We start from the raw sequence: 12,425 nt of genomic DNA on the forward strand, positions 1-12,425 counted from the left end.
CTTACCAGGGTTGGAAAAATATCCTTTCCACCAGATTCTCTAGCTATGGCAGACGAGTTTAACAACTTCCTTACTTGGTAGTGAGCATTCATTTTAAATGTGGGTGAAATTGGGAGAACACAGCAATGTTCATGCTGACTCTTAAGAAGCTTAAAGGCAATGGGGAAGGGAAAAGGGGTCAAGAAAAAAGGAGCAAACCACGATGTACCCAGGAGGCTCTGACTTTGTCAGTCTTGATGCAGAACTGAGCTGCTCTGGTCACTTGGGGATAAATCAGTTGGAAGTTGAAGGTCCCAGAGCTTCATTGGCTCCCTCATCCTCTGTTTTTTTTTTTTTTTTTTTAAAGATTTTATTTATTTATTTGATAGAGATAGAGACAGCCAGCGAGAGAGGGAACACAAGCAGGGGGAGTGGGAGAGGAAGAAGCAGGCTTCCAGCGGAGGAGCCTGATGTGGGGCTCGATCCCAGAACACCGGGATCACGCCCTGAGCCGAAGGCAGCCGCTTAACGACTGAGCCACCCAGGCGCCCCTCATCCTCTGTTGACCTAGTGGTGAATTGTAACAAAGGGCAGCCGCCAGGAGAGGGTATTCATGTGGCCACACCAACCACAGGCGTCACAGACCCATCTCACGGCTCATTCTGCCCAGCTGTCCCCCACCCTCCCGATCAGTCATTCATCCCTTTAAAGCCCAGAACGGAGCACTCACTCTATGTGTCCCGCAGAGGCAGAACTGTTGGGATTCAATATTTATAGCTTAGAACAACAATCCTCAAAAAATTATGAGTCTCTCCAAGAGAATGTGAAAAACTGTACACCTTGTACAATTTTAAGTTCACATCCCCCAGTTTTTATCATGAGTCTAAATATTTACTAAGGATATAATTTCTAATTTATTATAAATACTGATATTTAAAATAAGACTGTTACATTAGTTATTTTTTTTAAATTTACAGTCTGTTGTATATTATTGTCCAGATAAATTCTGTCTCCCTTTGCTATGGAATTGAATTACTCCAGAGAGGTGCCACCAGATGGGGTTATTATTTGGCCTGTATTTTTCTCAGAAAACTTTGAATTTGCTCAAGTATTTAAACAAGCATATGGTGAGACCATCCTTTGCCATGCCATATGAAAGAGAGATTTTTTCTGGACATTTTTAAAGGCTGCTATTATCTGATACTGGCCTGAACCATAATGACAAGTGGCAGTCTGACCCCTGTGCGCTCCGCTTGCTAGATGTGCTGGTGCAAACTGTAGCCCAGCAGTAGAGCGAATAAACTAATCGCATGCAGTTTAAAAATCAGATGTCCAGTATTGTACAGCATCTTTTGTGGACAGGAATATTTGACCCTATTTTACTAGTGAAAACTATAACACAGGTGTATTTATATCGATTAGCTGAAATTTAACATGCTTATGGCATAACATTGAAAACAGTCCCTCCTTCGTCACCTGTGGCACTTTCCAAATCTTTTTGTTAAATTAAAAACAAGTTCCTTTGTCCCTGGAAAGATGGTTCCACAGAAAACTGATAGTATTAGTTGCCTCTGGGAAAGAGAACCTCATGAGTAGCTGGCACTGGTGTGGGAGGAAAATTTCCATTGTAGATCCTTTTGTATCTATTGAATTTTAAGCCACGGGCATTGTATATTCAAATTTAAAATACAATTTTAAAAATAAGCATTAACTGATTATGTCATAACTTAAAAAAAAAAAAAAAAGACTTTGCTGGCCAGAATTGTAATAAGATGTATTATTTTGGTTTTCAGTCACTAAAACATTTTTCTAGTTCTCGAAAGTTTATCCACCAAGCATACACAGTAATAACATAAGGGCAACAAGGAAATTACTGGTAGGGGGTGCCTGGGTGGTGTAGTCTGTTGAATGTCCTACTCTTAGTTTTGGCTCAGATAGCGATCTCAGGATTTGTTGGGCTCAGCTCAGCATGGAGTCAGCTTGGGTATCTTTCTCCCTCTCCCCATGCTCCTCCCCACCATGTTTGCACTCTCTCTCTCTCTCTCTCTCAAATAATAAATAAATCTTAGATTCTCTCAAATAAAAAATCTCTCTCTCAAAGAAAGAGAAAGAAAGAAAGGAAAGAAAGAAAAAGAGGGAGAAAGAAGCAAAGAAAGGGAAGAAGGAAGGAGGGAGGAAGGAAACAAATTACTGGCAGGAAGACATCAAAACAGATTAATGAAATCAGATTAGCAAAAAGACGCCCAAACAAGAAACTAAGACTCAGAGTATCCCAACTTTTTATTTTTAAAAATGAAAAGATTAATACAGTGAACCGCTACATTAACGCTCTTCACCTGGATCTCACCAGGAGTTAAATATGCTGTAAATACCATATTTGCTTTATCACTAATCTGTTCTGGTCTTCAGTAGGCCCAACAGACACCAGTGCTATCTGGGACTTTGTTTGATCTTGTTAACAGTTTCATCAGAATGTCCTGATAGGACTTTGCCCTGTGAAACCCTATAGCGTATTGTTTTCCTGTCACCAGTGGTATCCTCAAAGATACTGCACACCTGCGGGTGTTACTTGCTTTTACAACTTGAATCTGGGCCCTTTTGTGATACGATCAACAGAACTCCACATTAACTGAATTGATCATTAACTTTTGTCAGGTGTATTACAGGGAGGTGCTGTGGAACTGGCAGAAAGGAAGTAAAGTCTTAGAGCTCCTTGGAGGAGTTTTATCCATTTATAACAAACTGGTGATCCACTAGGTAATATGTTTCTCTGACTGTGAGTGAGCCACGCTAGCAAATTAATCGAACCCAGTGACGGAGCTGTGGGACCTTCCAAGTTAGAGCTCGTTGGTCAGAAGCACATGTAACAACCTGGACTTGTGATTGAATCTGAAGAGTGGGGTGGGGGTAGGGGGGTACAGTCTTGCCAGTCAGAATCTTTAACTGGGATGTGACGCTATCCCAGGTAGATAGAGTCAGAATGAAGTTGAACTGTAGGACACCCAGCTAAGGTCTGAGAATTGCTTGGTGTGGGGAAAAGCACACATTGTAATTGGTGTCGGAATCCTATTAAAGACAGGGTTCAAGTGCCAAACATAGAGAGGGAACTAGAACACTTAAATGAGATTATTGTTAGATTATCTACATTTCTAAGTTAGAAAACAAATTATCATCAGGCTAATAGAACAGCTTTAAAGTAAAAGAAGCTAGTGCAGACTCTGCGGTTTCATCTTTCTCCCTTTGCATTTAGGGGGTAAAGAGTGTAAACCAGAGGATAAATATTTGTCTACATGCTTTGCCCAACAAGATTTCCAAAAAGCAGAAGCTACTTCGGAGAGAAAATTGTTTCCCCTGGACAAACAGAATAATTTAATAGTTCAGGACCACTCTGGAGAGAATCACTGTGTCATGCATGGTGGGGATTCCTGGTAACCTACCCAAGAGGTCAGAGAAACTGCTCACCACGCTGCCTCCCCACACACAGAGGAACTACCCTTAATCAGGAGCGCAAAGACTTAACTATCAGAGCTCATTTCTGTTCTTGCTATCCTGGATCCCAAAGAAGACCGCCAAATATAACATTTATTTTCTTAAAAATATTCTTCATGCTTGATCTGATGATTTTTACTTTTTCTTAATTGAGGTATAATTGGCATACGATATCCTATTAGTTTTATGTGTATATCATAGTGATTCCTTTACGAAAGGATCCCCATGATAAATCTAGTTACCATCTATCACCATACAAAGTTATTGCGGTATTTTTGACTATATGTCCTGTGCTATTACTACACCATCCTGACTGACTTATTTTACAACTGGAAGTTTGTATCTCTTAACTCTCTTCACCTATTTTGCTTGCCCCCCACCACCACCACCAGCCTCTCCCAGCTCTGGTGACTAATAGTATGTTTCCTGTATCTGTGAGTCTGTTTCTGTTTTGTTTTATTTGTTCATTTGTTTTATTTTTTAGATTCCACATGTAAGTGAAATCATAGGATTTGTCCTCTTATGTCGCTTAGAGATTTTTACTTTTTAATGCAATCCACTGAATGCTTTTTCTATTTTCTAAATTATTTATTATTTATTTTATTATTTTTAAAAGATTTCATTTATTTGAGAAAGTGAGCAAGAGAGAGAACACAAGCAGGGGGAGCGGCAGAGGGAGAGGGTGAAGCAGGCTCCCCTCTGAGTAGGGAGCCTGTCTGGGGACTTGATCCCAGGCCCCTGGGATCATGACCTGAGCCAAAGGCCAACGCCCAACCAACGGAGCCACGCAGGCGCCCTCTAAATTATTTCTATTTAACTAAGTACAAAATTGAATTTAATTGTTCTTATAATCATTTTTGCAAAAGTCCAAATTATAGATCACTCCATTCATCAGTTTCTTAAAGGTTTTTCAGTTTGTTTTTACAATATTTAGTTTCTAACTTCCGTTGCTCTGGTTTTTGTTTTGTTTTGTTTTGGGTTCTTAATCCTGTGATTTAACTTTCTGTTTAACCTAAACCTCAGGCTTGGGAACCATCTCTTTACATACTTATAGGTAATTGTTCATCCTGCCTGAGTGTCTTGCATTTGACTGAACATGCCCGCTTCTTTTCACAATTTCTCATAGGTCTAATTTTATAAACCTTTAATCAGTTGCTGTTCTCCTCTGAACGCTTTCCAAGTTTTTTCTCTTTATACAGCATGACATGAAAATTAAATATAGTTTGTTCCAACCGAAGCCTGCCCAATGCCAAATAAAGCAAAAATAATTGCTTCTTTTTTTTCACACCTATGCCTTCATGCAGTCTTATAAAGCATTGTGGCCTGTTTCAACATAGAGAAGACTCATCCAGTTTAACACCAACCATAATTGTTGGATCTCACTTGGCTTTGTTTCATCCACGGCTGTCTTAGCTGGTATTTCCACATGTTTATTACAATTCAGTAGCACATTAAAAGTTAAATGTTAAGTCTATAAAATTATTTCTTCCATGTGTTTTTACTTGAAAGATTGTTCCATGAACAGTTGGTATAAATGTGAATTTAGTGGTGGTGTCCTGAGGGGTTGTTTTTGGTTTTTGTGTTTCGCAACCACAGTGAAATAACACATTTGTGTGTCATGTTTTGATATGAAGTGATCACAAATCATTTACCATAAGTCACCGAAGTTTTGAATTATTATGTATATACATGGTTGTGTATACACACACACGTTTATGAGTGATTTGAAAATCACTTTCTCACATGCATGCCAATAGGATTTCCTGAGAGAGAAAGAGTTAAAATTATAGCTGACATCGAGGGAATTATACTTAATCCACAGCCTATCTTTGTGGCCATTTTGAATTACTTTCATGTTTTTGAGTCACTTTTCAAATTTTTGTCCATGACTAGGTAGAAGAGGAAATTACAAATGAGTGCATCAAAATCTATCTTAACACAAAAATAAAATGTCTCTAAGCATTATTATTAGTTAAGACCTAACAGTTATGATGGCCAGAGGAGAGCTCTCAAAGTGCTATAAAAGTACTTCTTACATTAGTAACGGGGGTGGGGGTGCAATCTACCAATTTTATGTTTTTTATTTTAGCAATCAAATAAGGTTAATTTATGTGGTTTTCAATAGTATGAACTTGTTTTATTAATGTTAATGGAGAGTTGAGGTTTAGGGGAGAACTGTGACATTTTTAAAAAATACACAGACTATATCTTGTTGACTCTTAAATGACTGATTTTATTTTATTTTTTAAAGATTTTGTTTATTTGTTGGCAAGAGAGAGCCACACAGGAGCGGGTAGGAGGGGCAGAGGGAGAGGGAGAGGGAAAGGGAGAAGTAGACTCCCTGCAGAGCAGGGAGCCTGATGCAGGGCTTGATTCATGACTTGAGCCAAAGGCAGATGCTTAACCCACTGAGCCACCCAGGGACCCCAGATTTTATTATTATTGTATTAATAATATTATTAGATGAACATTTAACAAAGTATTTTGTAATGCAGTTTTATTCATTTATATACAAAATTGCTTGGGTTTTTTTTTTCTTTTTTCTTTTTTTTTTTTTTTGGTAGTTTTTTTGGAAATCTGGGTATATCCATGGATGTCACATAGGTATATATCATCCATTCTCTGTGATAATGTGGCCTAATTAAGAAAACGTGCTGTGGTCCTTAATACCATCAAGGTCTTTGGGATAGTTCAGAAATCACTGAATGTTGATAGAACTTTGTAATTTTAAATTTCTTAGAGACTTAAAATCCAGGCTACTGTTAGAATACCACAGGCATCTATGAACACATCATTCTGCTTACTAAGTAGCATCTTCCTTTCTCTTCCTCTGCTGTTCAGGCTGCTACAGGCATGTTTGTATAGGTGTAGTCATGCCTCCTCTCGGTACCCAAGTCAGACTCATCAGTTCTGTCAAAATAACTGTACCAGTGCCAAGAATTCTTTGCACTCTCAATGACTCAACAAGGTTTCAGTGAAATGGGCCCTTTAGTTCTTCTTCTTTTAGCATAGCCCCCTTGGATTAGAACCCTGGCCTGAATCCCCAGGAGCAAGGATAGGTGAGAGGCTACTATAACAGGTACTCAGAATTACCCTGTCCCTCAGACACTGGCCCAGTTGCCTATTTGGAAATAATTCTTCATGAATTTGGCATTTCTACACATATGGTGAGTGAAGTCCTGACTGCCCTTTGTTCTGGGCTAGCTCTTCAAGATGTTTGTTTGGCAAACACCCTTAGAAGACAGAAATAGTATCTCCTGGAGCAAAGAGCAAACAAGCTTATTGTCCATTATAAAGGGTTCAGATTCCCTAAACCGAAGGTTCCTCTCCCATAATGCAACCCACTGCATGTGCAGGGTATTGGGACTCTATAAGCGAGTGTCTTTCTCCTCCCAAGAAAGCTGATATTCTGAATACTGCTATTGCTGTAATAAACTCTCCATCTCTGACTCAAGAGTCTCATATCTTCTACCAACATCCATGTGGCAGGCTAACTTTTTAGTTTGCCAGTAGGGTAAAATCTCAGATTGTTTTCAGTTCTCGACATTGCCTTAAACCAAATGCATGTGCTTTGACTCCTAAAAGCCTTTTTAGTCCTTCATGTAAATATATCTTCAGGTAAATTGGCTCCACAGTGCTCCAGATAGACCCTTCCATGGCTTAATCTTAGCGTGAACAGAGCATAGACTCAATACAGGACCCCTACACAACTCTACAAGTGTGAATTGTTATCATAAGTCAGGCTCTTTTTTATACTATGCTATTTATTATGCTCATATAACTCTCCCTTGAAATACACTTCTGCTCTATTCTGCCATGGGTCCATGAAGCTTTTTCTGAGTACCCCTGCAGTGTTAGATCTTACCCCATTGCATTCAACAGAACTTGAACTCCTAATTAAGGACTAGGTATTAGCTAATGACTAATGAAGGATAGTCAGAAGAAAGGCAGGCAGGGACAAAGGGTCCCTGCCTTAAGAGGAAACCACCCTTAAAAGGATTTTACACCACCCTGGGAGGAGCCTTCCACCCTTTCCATGTGAACAACTACCTGATAGGTTAGATGGGCGTGTGGACAAAAACCTGATTGGGTGACAGGCGCATAGAGGGTTAATCAGATTAAAACAGCCTGCCAACAAGCCCATAAAATGCCCTAGACTTAAGAACTCCAGCGGCAACTCTCTCAGGTCCCCTCCCTCTTCGGGGGTTTTATACAATCGCTCAGTAAACTTTGCTTTGCTCCCACTACTTCGTCTGGTCTACCTCTTCATTCTTCCAAGCAGTGTGACCAAAAACCGGGGGCACCAAAGGAAAAGAAATCCTGTAACATGACCAACAGCTACCATGAACACATTCATTACTTGGTCTGCTGATCCCTGTATTTTCAAAGCTAATTTCTTTGATTCAAAAAAATTAACATATCGTAAGTGTTGACCGAGCTTATTTCCCGGCTTGAAATGGAAACCTGCGAAGATCAGACATAAATGTAAAATGAAAACACCTATTTACTAATAACCCAAATAGCATTCTTATCATTAGGATTCTGAAGAACAGGGGTGCCTGGGTGGCTTAATGGGTTTAGCATCTGCCTTCGGCTCAGGTCATGATCCCAGGACCCTGGGATTGGGCCCTGCATCAGGCTCCCTGCTCAGTGGGGAGCCTGTTTTTCCCTCTCCCTCTGCCCACTCATTCTCTCCCTCTCTCTCAAATAAATAATAAAATCTTAAAAATTTTTTTTTTAATTCCTATGTTTAAGTCCTATGTAACCCCTAGCACCTCAGAATATGACTATAGAGGATAGAGTCTTTAGAGGGCTGATTAAATTAAAATTAGGTCATTAGTGTGGGCCCTAATCCAGTATGACTGCTGTCCTTACAAGAAGAGGAAATTTGGACAGACATACAGGGAGAACATCATGTGAACATAAAGATGGCCATCTATAAGCCAAAGAGAAGGGCCTCAGAGGAATCCAACCCTGCAACACCTTGATTTTGGACTTCTAGCCTCCAGACCTGTGAGAAGACAGATTTCTGGTTTTGTAAGCCACCCAGTTTGTGGTACTTTGCATGGCAGCCCTACCAAACTAATACATCCACCCCTTCCATCAGCTATACACTTAGTCTTGCTGTTTGCACCCTACCCTTTCCTGGGACCTTCTATTTCCTTTGAGCCCCCATTTCAGTATTCGATTCAGCAAATCTTTTAAATTACAAATTATTTCTTTGAGGGCTACAATGAATCACTTTTCATGATGATTCCGTTTCCAGAAGATTACCCCATCATGCCAGTTGAAGTTATTAGCATTAGCAGGCAAATCAACACCACTCCTGTCTAGCAAGACTGGTTTTCTATCACTGTCTTTAAAAATAAGGAGAGGGGCACCTGGGTGGCTCAGTTGGCTGAGTGTACAACTCTTGATTTAGGCTCAGGTCATGATCTCAGGGTCGTGAGATTGAGCCCCCAAGTCAGACTCTACCACACTGGGCCCTTTCTCTAACCTCAGTTATGAGAGAGATTCTGTCTCTGTCTCTCAAAAAAAATTTTTTTAATTTAATTAAAAAAAAATAATCTTTTCCGGAAGTTTCCAGCAGTGCTCTCCTGGAATTAAATTAACCAGCAGTGGATTATTTGCTTATTGTTAGCAGGAAGGAATAGATGAATATAGTTGGCTTAGTCCATTTAGAGTCCATCCCTGGAGCTGGGAATTTGAATAGCATCTGTAAGTTTCATGGGCTACAAGGGCAAGGGATAGGTACCTGGACAAAGGATCTGTTAAGAAGGAGAAAGAAAAAAATAGACATTCAGTGGGCAACCAGCATTGTCTGTAGTACCTGAAATACTGTTCTGACAAATTGATAATAACAAAGCAACATAGCACTTACTATGCTTTGTATGTATTATCTCATGAACAGCCCTGTAATAGATACCGTTAGTGTTCTTTTTTTAAAAATAATTATGTTTATTTTTTCATTTTTTAAATTTTTTTTAAAAGATTTTATTTATTTGACAGAGAGAGAGACAGCTAGAGAAGGAACTCAAGCAGGGGGAGTGAGAGAGGGAGAAGCAGACTCCCTGCTGAGCAGGGAGCCCGACATGGGGCTCGATCCCAGGACCCCGGGATCATGACCAGAGCTGAAGGCAGACGCTTAACTGACTAAGCCACCCCAGCGCCCTATAATTATGTTTATTTATTTAAGTAATCTCTACACCCAACGTGGAGCTAGAACTCACGACCCCAAGATCAAGAGTAGCATGCACTTTCAACTGAGTCAGCCAGGGGCCCCTTTTTTTAACTTGAATTTATTTAAACTAAAACAAAAAGTTTACCCATTTCTCCCACCTTCCCACACCTGCCTCTGGCAACCACCAATCAATTCTCTGTATCTCTGTATATCTGTCTGACTTATTTCCCTTAGTATATTACTCTCAAGGTCCGTCCATCAATGTCATCACTAATGGCAAGATTTCATTCCTTTTAATGGCCAAATAATATTCCTGTGTGTGTGTGTGTGTGTGTGTGTGTGTGTGTGTGTGTGTGTGTGAGACATATTCTTTGTCCATTCATCCACTGATGGAAACTTAGGTTATTTCCATGTCTCAGCTATTGTAAATAATGCTGCAATAAACATAGGGGTGCATATATCTTTTAGAATTAATGTGGGTTTTTTTGATAAATATCTAGAAGTGGAAATGCTGAATCATATGATAGTTATATTTTTAATTTTTTTGAGGGAGCTCCATACTGTTTTCCATAGTAGCTGCACCAATTTACATTTCTACCAATACTGTACCAGGGTTTCCTTTTTTCCACATTCTTGCCAACACTTGCTATTTCTAGTCTTTTCGATAGTAGTCATTCTAACAGGTATGACGTTATATCTTATTGTGGTTTTGATTTGCATTTCCTTGCTGATTACTGATGTGGAACATGTACCTGCTGGCCATCTCTGTCTTCGGGAAGATGTCTTTTCAGATTTTCTGTCTGTTTTTAATCAGATTGTTTGTTATTTTGCTATTAAGTTGTGTGAGTTTCTAATCTGTTTTGGATCTTGGCCCCTTATGAGATATCTGATTTGCCAATATTTTCACCCTCAGTAGGTTACCGTTTCATTTTGTTGATAGTTTCCTCTGCTGTGCAGAAGCTTTTTAGTTTGATGTAGTCCTACTTGTTTATTTTTGCTTTTGTTGTTTTTGCTTTTGGTATCTATTCTTGTTCTACAAATGATGAAACTGAGAGCATTTAAGTGACTTGCACTGATATTGCACAAAGATGAATTACTGAGAGTTTTATGGTAATTTTATTAGCACGGTCCATTTATTTGGGGGTGATGGGATGTGAAACTCAGAAGTTAGTCCTTGTTTGATTTTGTGGCTTGTATATAAGATCCTCCCAAAAGTAATAAAATATAATTTAAAAAATAATTCAAGTAGGGGCACCTGGGTGGCTCAGTCGGTTAAGTGTCTGGCTCTTGATTTCAGCTCAGGTCATGATCTCAGCCTCGTGTGATTGGGCCCAAGTCAGGCTCTGCGCTCAGCACAGCATCTGCTTGAGATTCTCTCTTCCTCTTGAGATTCTCTGCCCCTCCACCTGCTCATGCATGTGCATGCTCTCTCGCTCTCTCTCTCTCAAATAAATAAATAATTGAAGTAATTTCTTCAGAAGATGTAATGTGACAATAGCTAAAAGGTAGAAACAGCATAAATTCCCATTGATAAGTAATGGATAAACAAAATGTGGTATATTTATACAGTGGAATACTGCTGGTCTTAAAAAGGAGTAAAGTTCTCACACATGCTACAACATAGATAAATGGACAAACCTTAGAAACTTTATGCTAAGTAAAATAAGCCAGACTTGAAGGACATGTATTGTATGATTTCATTTATATGAGATGCCTAGATTAGTCAAATTCATACAGATGAAAATAGAATGGTACTTGTCAGGGTCTCCAGTTTTTGTTTAATAGGTAGAGAGTTTAGGGGCACCTGGCTGGCTCAGTGGGAAGAGCATGCGACTCTTGATCTCAGGATCGTGAGTTTGAGCTCCACGTTGGGTGTAGAGATTACTTAAATAAATAAAACTTAATTTTTTTTTTTTTTAAAGCAGGTAGAGAGTTTTAGTTCGGGTGATATAAAGTTTGGGAGATGAATGGTGGTGATGGCTATACAACAATGTGAACTTACTCAATGTCACTGAACTATACACTTAAAAATGGTTAAAATCGTCAATTTCATGTTATGGTTATTTTACCACAATTTAAAAAAAAATATAACATGGCAGAGACTATTATGATCTCTGAGTATCCATTCTTCCAAGACCCTCCCCACCACCCACTGAGTGATAGGTGAGCATATGACTGCCTAGCTAGAGACATTTCCCAGCTTCCCTTGCAGCTCAGTGTGGCCATGTAAACTAGGTTTTGACTATTAATATGAGTAGAAATGATAAGTGTAATTTCTGCTTCAGTGTCCTTAAAAATGAAATGCTTACTCTTCACACATTCTTTTTCCTCACTCATGGGCTAGATTCTAGACATGGTTCTGGTGAGCTACTTCAGGCCATGAGGATGAAGACAACTGAGGGGCCTCTGGCTGGCTCAGTCAGAAGAGCACATGACTTTTAATCTCTCAGGGTCGGGAGTTCATGCCCCACATTAGGCCTAGAGCTTATTTAAAAAAGAAAACACAACTGAAGGGCTTGCTTCTTCTTTTTTTTTTTTTTTTTTTTTTTAATTCATTTGAGAGGGAGTGTGTGTGTGTGAGTCAGGGGAAGGGCAGAGGAAGAAGAATGCACAAGTAGACTTCCTGCTGAGCCCCCAAATGCAGGACTCAATCCCATGACGCATGAGATCATGACCTGAGCCGAAACCCACTGAGTCAGACCAACTGAGCCACACAGGAGCCCCTAAAGCAGTTGCTTTTTCCTCAGATGTTAATTAGAATCCATATACCGAGGCT

General features: G+C 39.5%; 1 long non-coding RNA gene across 1 annotated transcript in view; it reads left to right on the plus strand.

Annotated features, from left to right (window-relative positions):
- Positions 1–12,425, plus strand: part of LOC103658654 — a 54,023-nt gene that overhangs the window by 24,032 nt on the left and 17,566 nt on the right. The window lies entirely within an intron of this gene.

Source organism: Ursus maritimus, unplaced genomic scaffold (genome assembly GCF_017311325.1).
Source record: "Ursus maritimus isolate PB19 unplaced genomic scaffold, ASM1731132v1 scaffold_3, whole genome shotgun sequence".
NCBI lineage: Eukaryota > Metazoa > Chordata > Mammalia > Carnivora > Ursidae > Ursus > Ursus maritimus.